The following is a 6,976-nucleotide window of genomic DNA, read 5'->3' as shown; positions in this document are numbered from 1 at the left end:
TCTGTGGTGGCAGAATTATTGTACTTTTAAAAATAACATTTCTGTGTGGAAAAGTTAGTGAAAAGTCAAAAGGTAAGTAACTCCTCCTTTGATGGATGTGACTGTGAGTGTTTGTTTTAATCCCTTTGCTTCCATGTGTTTCCCTGTGCTGTGAAAATACGCGTGTACATCACAGCACTGAGCCCAGCAGTGGCTGTGAGAAGTCCTGTGTGTGCTGCCCTATTCAGCCGGAAGTCCTGGTCCTCAGGAGAGGCCTCTGTGACAGTCTCGCCGGCTCTCGCTGTGGCCCTGTCTGGCCAGACGATGCTTCTGCACTGATGGCACTGCGTGACCTGCATGGTGCTGCTTGTCTGAGTCCTGGTGTGTCGGCCCGGGTGAGGCCATGTGCATCTCTCCCTCCTGGAGGAGGTCATGCCCACTGGGTTTCTGAAGGCTAGTGCCTTTGGTAAGCGTCACCCCCTTTAGTATTCCATCCTGCATGTGAAAGCAACACTGGGAAGGAACAAGGGCTGCAGGATGGGGCTGGGGAGTATCGGGTGAAGGTGGCCTCATGGGACCCTCCTGGGCTTGTGTGAGCCCGGGAGCCAGTGTCTCTTCCAGCCTTGCCTGTGGTTGGCTGTGACCGGGGAGGTGTCATCAGTGTCCCTGCATCCCTGAGCAGGACTTAGGCCGCGTGATCGGGCCTGGCATCGGGTCCTGCTTTCTCCTGGGCCTCATCTTCCTCTTCCAGTTCATTCCTAGTGATTGAAGGAAGTAGTGGAGTCACAACTCCAAACCCAGAACCTCAGCTGCTGCCGCCATCCTGCTGGTCCTGGAGCAGGGGAATCCTCAGGCTGTCCTCCAGCACCAGAAAGGTGGGCCCCGATCATGTACCTGCTTCGGGACAGAAGCCAAATGCAGCCACCCAGGGGGTCCCCTACTACATGTGTCCCCACCGTCCTTGGCGTGTGGGCAGATGCAGAGTGCCCCTGTCAGACGCTGATGTAGAGACACTGCAGCATTTCAAGATGTGTGTCTGTCAGTCTCACTGTGACAGAATTAAAATGTGTACTTAATGTCACAGTCATTTCTGTCATCCTCGTCAGCTGCTAACCAGGTGCTTCAGGGATTGCCAGGCACAGCAGCCATCCCAGAGTGCTGAGGGTGTGTCCTGTCTGACCTCGAGCACCACAAGGACAGAAGCGAGGCCAGTGGTCCTGTGTCAACCTTGCCCCTGCCCTGGGGCCTTGGCGTGCAGCCTGCCCCTTCCTTGATCATCCCCAAGGTCCTCACATGGAGTGAATTTCAAGGATTTTTGTCTCTTATACTTACCTCTTGGGGTAGCATGAAACTAAAACACTGTTCACAGAGTGCCTGGCACCTAGTAGGCCTCTGAGGAGTCCTTAACAGACACAAAGTGTGCAGCCCTTCTGAGGCCCTAGGGGATGGTAGCAGCCAAGCCAATGACATTTGGCATCAGATTTTATAGCTCTACCTTGTCCAAGTTAAATAGAACTTCCAACGCTACCATATGTGTTGGCCTGGCACGCACGGATCCCCGAACCTGCTGGGATGTTTGGACGCACCATTGCCTTATCTTGATGCCTTAATTCTTGAGGTATTCCCAGTGTTTACCAACTGTGTCCTGGCCATTTTCCGCTTAGCAAGGAGAATTCAGGAGCGGCTGGGATGTGTGACTGTTGTGTGCTGGGACCCTTCTACCATCAGGCGGGCACATGAGGCTCCTAATAAAGTGTGGGAGTCAGAGAGTAGACTGGGCTGCTCTGTTCTCTGCGGGCCTCGAAGTCACAAGGACTCCCAGTACTTGATGGCCAAGGGGCATTTAGATGGAGAGTACCTCCTGGTGTCTGGATCTCAATACATCCAGCTTTTCCCGTGTCCTCCAATTCAGTTTTGAAATAACTAAAATCTAAAATCAGCCTTCACTAAAAAGTGCTCTATTTCATAGCGATTCCTCAATTACAGGAGGGCAAGAGGCTTGTTGTATAGTTCAGACTTGGTATCATTCTGATAAGCTGGTTTTTGTTCCAAGAGATGATGCAGGTGATAACATTTGAACACTCAACCCTTTCATTTTCAGGAGAACTGCTGGCCACCAGCATGTGCTGCAATTTTACGTTGCAGCAAAGCCCGACGGGGGTGGGGAAGTGGCTCAGTGACACAGCACCCGTCTGGCCGCACCAGGCCCATGTTCAGTGTGCAGCAGTGGAGCGAGGGTCCCTGATGTCCGAGGCCACCTTCCTGTGCTTTCCTTAGCCCTCTGTCCCTGAAGCCATCCCGCATCCCAGGACCACTCACTCCAGACTGTATAGCCTGGGCTGAGTTCCGTGCCAGGCCTTGGGCCCAGGAATCTTCAGGAGGCATCAGCTCAAGCTCAGGGAAAAGTCGTGGCCAGAAGAGAGAGACCATTCAATCCTGCCAGGGGTAGGATGGAGGCACGGGTTTATTCTGGTGCTACAGGTCGATCATTTGGAAGGAGCAGTGATTCCTTACCAACACCACGTGCAAGGCTGTGTCTTTTGAATGTGGAGGACATGAGATGCTCATAGCCAAGGGCAGCTTGGACTTGAGGCTGAAGCCAAGCTTGGTTTCTTACCAGCCAACAGCTCCTGCTTGAGCAGGAAGGCCAGTTTCTCTGAATTTCAAAGATTTTCGTCGCTTACACTTACCTCTTGGGGTAGCATGAAACTAAAATACTGTTCACAGAGTGCCTGGCACCTAGTAGGCCTCTGAAGAGTCTTTAACAGACATAAAGTGTGCAGCCCACCAAGTGCCACCCTCGGAGACCCTGGCCCAGAGGAGGCACTGCCTCCTGCGTGAAGCTCCCTGAATGCCTGCACTGCGGCAGCAGGACCATGCAGCAGGGCGACACATTTAAACAAAGAATTCCACCATGAGTGTGAAGTGGCACTCTGGTGACAGCCAGCGTGTAGCCACATCTCAGGACAGTGACAAACTCCTGCAGCAGCCCGCCTCAAGCGAGCCAGCGCTGATGCAAACAGCTGTCGGAAGCACAGCGGGACACGTGTATTGACACACAAAACCACTTGCAGCGTGCCGTGCAGCTCCATGGATTATGCACAGAGTACACATATCACTGTCATTAAGTAAAAGGACAAGATTATGTCCAGGTATTCATGGCCTTTCTTTGAACCCTTGGCTTTGAACCTTCGAAGCATTGGCTTTGCTTGGTTTTGAACTTGATGCAAATGGAATCACACAGCAGGCACCGACTTGTGCCTGGCCAGCGTCCCCTGAGAGCCATCCACGTGGCTTTCAGATATTGTTTCTTATACTGCTTCACAGACTTGACCCACTCCGCTGTTGGTGGGATTCCAGCTGTCTCCAGGGCATATGGGTTCCCAATGAGTTCAGGGTCTTCCCCCCAGCTGCTATGTGCGTGCTGCTGCTCTCATGAGTGACATCGCTGTCACAAAGCACATTCGAGCTTGAAAAGACACAGCCAGTGTTTGGAGTGCTTTCTACCAGTCTATACTGCCACCCTCTGCCTGCTCCCAAATCTGGTATTTCCCGAATTTCCATCTGTATATTACCTTCTCATGTACCTTCATGGGGCTATGATAAGATTACAAAGCAGAGGAAAGGGGTATCCCCAAGCTCTCACAGCAGCTCAGTCTTGAGTGATGTGGTGGAGCACACCTGCAACCCCAGCATCTGGGAGAGGCTGACTCGGGAGAATTGCAAGTGGAAGCCCTGCCTGGGAACCCAGCAAGATCCTGTCTCCAGATAATCAAAAGGCTTGGGGATGTGGCTCATTGTGAAAGCCCTGGGTCCGATCCCCAGCACCACATACGCGTGTGCATACACACACACACACACACACACACACACACACACCTTGCAGCGTAGCAGTGCTCTGGCTTAAAAAGTGGCATCTTAATCCTGTTCCCACAAAGAAACTCAATATCTCACTCAGCTCCCTTAGCATTACATTTTTTTTAGCTTCTGTAATTTGGAATTGGGCTTCCTAACTGTCTGGGTTACAAAACAGGGAGATTTCTTAGAAAAAGAAACATGCACTGTTGAAAAGAAACTCTATTTTCTTTCCCAGTGCAAATGCTGCTTTGGCTTTTTTTGTTGTAAGATCCAGGAAGCTTTAATTTATTCCCTTTGATAGGGATGATGAAGCTGCCCCTTTGGTAGCTGAAGTTGTAATTGCTGAGTAAATACATATGTTTGTGGAGCCTCCAGGGTCAGATGGCGCTCAGGAGGTCACCCCTTTGTTGAGCCACAATGAGGCTATTGTGAGACGCTCAAACACCCCCCTCTGCAACTCTCCTCTCTTCCCTGTGACCTCAGGCCGATTGGTGTCACAGGCCTGTGGTCGATCATATATTAGATTTCTCTGTCGCAGATCAAAGCGAGGTAAAGGACCAATTCTACTGGGTATTTCTGATTGCATTGCTTTGGGGATTTGGTATCAAGCTGGAACCAGGAGTTTAATGGTAATGTCATTGGATCCCACTGCAGCCCATTTTATACCAAACAGGGAGGTATTATACTGCCGAACCTGAACAAGCAGCTGTGGGAGGCTTCAGGAAGAAGTTAAGGTCACAGAAACTTCTCCGCTTTAAGGTGTTCCTGCATAGGGTTTCAGAATCGAAGCCTCTTGGCTCCTGCATCTGTGAGAGATGGGCTGAGATGCTGGGAGGGTTGGCACGGACTTGTAGAGCACTGAGTTCTTTTTTGCTGGCTGCATGCTTCAGTCAAGGTGTTTCACAGAAGCACCCGCCACCTCCAGCTTGGATGAGTTGGAGCATCGGAGTGGTAATGACAGCAGCCACTGCACCTGGAGGACAGTCTGTGCCCGGCAGTGTTAGCCCACACCGCCAGGTGGCCTCACGGGCTGTGTCCCAACTCAGGCTGTGGTCAGGACGTGGCCGCCTTCTCTCACAGCTGGGTGTCTGCCCATCACTGCCCACTGTGACAGGCTGATGTCTTCTCCCCTTATTTTGTTTTTCTTTAATTTGGGGACCAGTAGAATCCATATGAGATGCAGTGGTGGTGGGGCAAGGCCTCAGAAGAGGTACAACGTCCGGTTGACCCCTGTGGGTGCAGGCTTCCTCCTCCCCTACCAATGCCAGTTTGTTATACTTGGATTTTTGTAAAGTTGGCAAGATTTGCTTACGGACTCTTCAAAACGTGTGTGTTGAGCCAAGCACAGTGAGTGGTGCACACGTGTAATCCCAGCACTCTGGGAGGCTGAGGCAGAAGGACGGCAAATTCAAGTCTGGCCTGGGCAACTTACACTGTCTCAAAATAAAACAAAAGAAAACATGGACTGGGGATGTGACTGGTGCAAAAGCCCATCAAGAAAGTACCAGACTCATAAAAAACACGCATTTGCGTATTTGCTTTATGACTTGATGAACAGGCGTTGAGTCTTTGAGGGAACTACCTGCAGCTTCTCATTGTGGGGAAGGCAGTGGCTGGTTTGTGCAAGCCTAGTGTGCACACCCTAGGGCACCCCTAAGCCAGCAGCAGCAGGTGTGATTGGCCACTCTCATCCAGTGGCCTTTGGCTGCCCTTTAGAACATCCAGGCCCTGACCTGGCTTGGGAAAGAAATGCTGTGACACATTCGCAGCATGTCTCTGGCATGGTTGAGAACAGGCAACCAGGTCACCATCTGTCCTCTGTGTCTTTGGCTTTCATTGGCAGATTCTGTCAACCAGGGATCAGACAGACTACAGTCATGCTGTACTTGTCACTGTCCCTGAACAACAGGGTGTAGCAGTGGTTCACACAGCAGTCACATGGCGTTAGGTGTGACCAGCAATCCAAAGGGGATTTAAAGCAGAGGGCAGACTCCAAGCTCCTGGGATTGCAACATCCCCAGGACCTGGAAACACTCCCCCTGGTGGACACCGAAGGATAGAGCGTCCCTTTTGTGGATTCAAATCCAACAAAGACCGGCTGTAGTGCCAGGAGACCCAGCACTCAGCCCTGATGTGCCCCAACCCCCTGACTGTCCTGCAGCAGTGTCTTGGCATGGCAGTGGAGAGCTTGGGTGTAAGTCCTGGTTCCCCCACTTTTCTAGCTGGGAGACCATGGGGCAAAGAGTCCTTTTTGTTTGTTTCTAGACAGGGCCTAAGTCATTCACTGGCCCCAGTCGGGCTCCAACTCGAGGTCCTCCTGCCTTAGCCTTCTAGACCTTTGGAATCACAGGTATGCACCACCACGCTCAGCTTATGCAGTGACCTCTAACCTCTGGTGAACTGTGTTAGCTCAGAGTCACAGCCGGGCTACAAGAGAACCATTTAATCACTGAGATTGAGGGAATCAGTGAACACCTCTTTGGGCCTCATAAGAGAGCTTCATGCCTCAGTTTCCTCATGTGTAAAACGAGTTGTAACAGTGCATCCCGAGGGTGTGGTGGGGTGAACAGTAAATGTGTGTGTAGTACGTGGTGTGGAGGCCCAGAATTCCATCACCACCCTTCTCTCCTGAGCTCTTCCTATGGCTCTGCTCCCAGGCCCAGGCCAGCAAACATACGGTGCCCACCCTGAGTAGCCCCAACCTGAGGCCTAGATTCCCCTGGAATAATAACATTACTGGTTGATGTAGCCAGGCCCTCGCTGAGCTCCTGACATGTACTGTGAAATTGTCAAAGACCCCAGGAGGGTGGTGTCAGGGCAGGTGAGGGGCAGGAGAGGAGCTGTCTCGGGCAGAAGGGCCCAGGCACACAGCGGGCGGCAAAGTCAACACCCATTTGAATTTAGGTGACTCTGTACCTTGGGATTTTCCTGCCAGTCAGATTTTGTCCACAGGTCAGGGGCCCCTCCTGGTTTCCGCTTGCCTCTTCTTAGCACTGATGATGTAAATTTTTATCATAAAGATATTCCAGGGAGAGCTTTTTTTAAAATGTCCATAGTGAGTGTAGTAGTGCACACTTGTAATCCTAGCACTCAGGAGGCTGAAGCAGAGGATCACTGTGCGTTCAAAGTCAGTTTGGGC

Source organism: Cavia porcellus, unplaced genomic scaffold (assembly GCF_034190915.1).
Source record: "Cavia porcellus strain 051 isolate PalLab524CR breed Dunkin Hartley unplaced genomic scaffold, mCavPor4.1 scaffold_18, whole genome shotgun sequence".
Taxonomy (NCBI): Eukaryota; Metazoa; Chordata; class Mammalia; order Rodentia; family Caviidae; genus Cavia; species Cavia porcellus.
Note: the sequence above shows the minus strand (reverse complement) of the source record.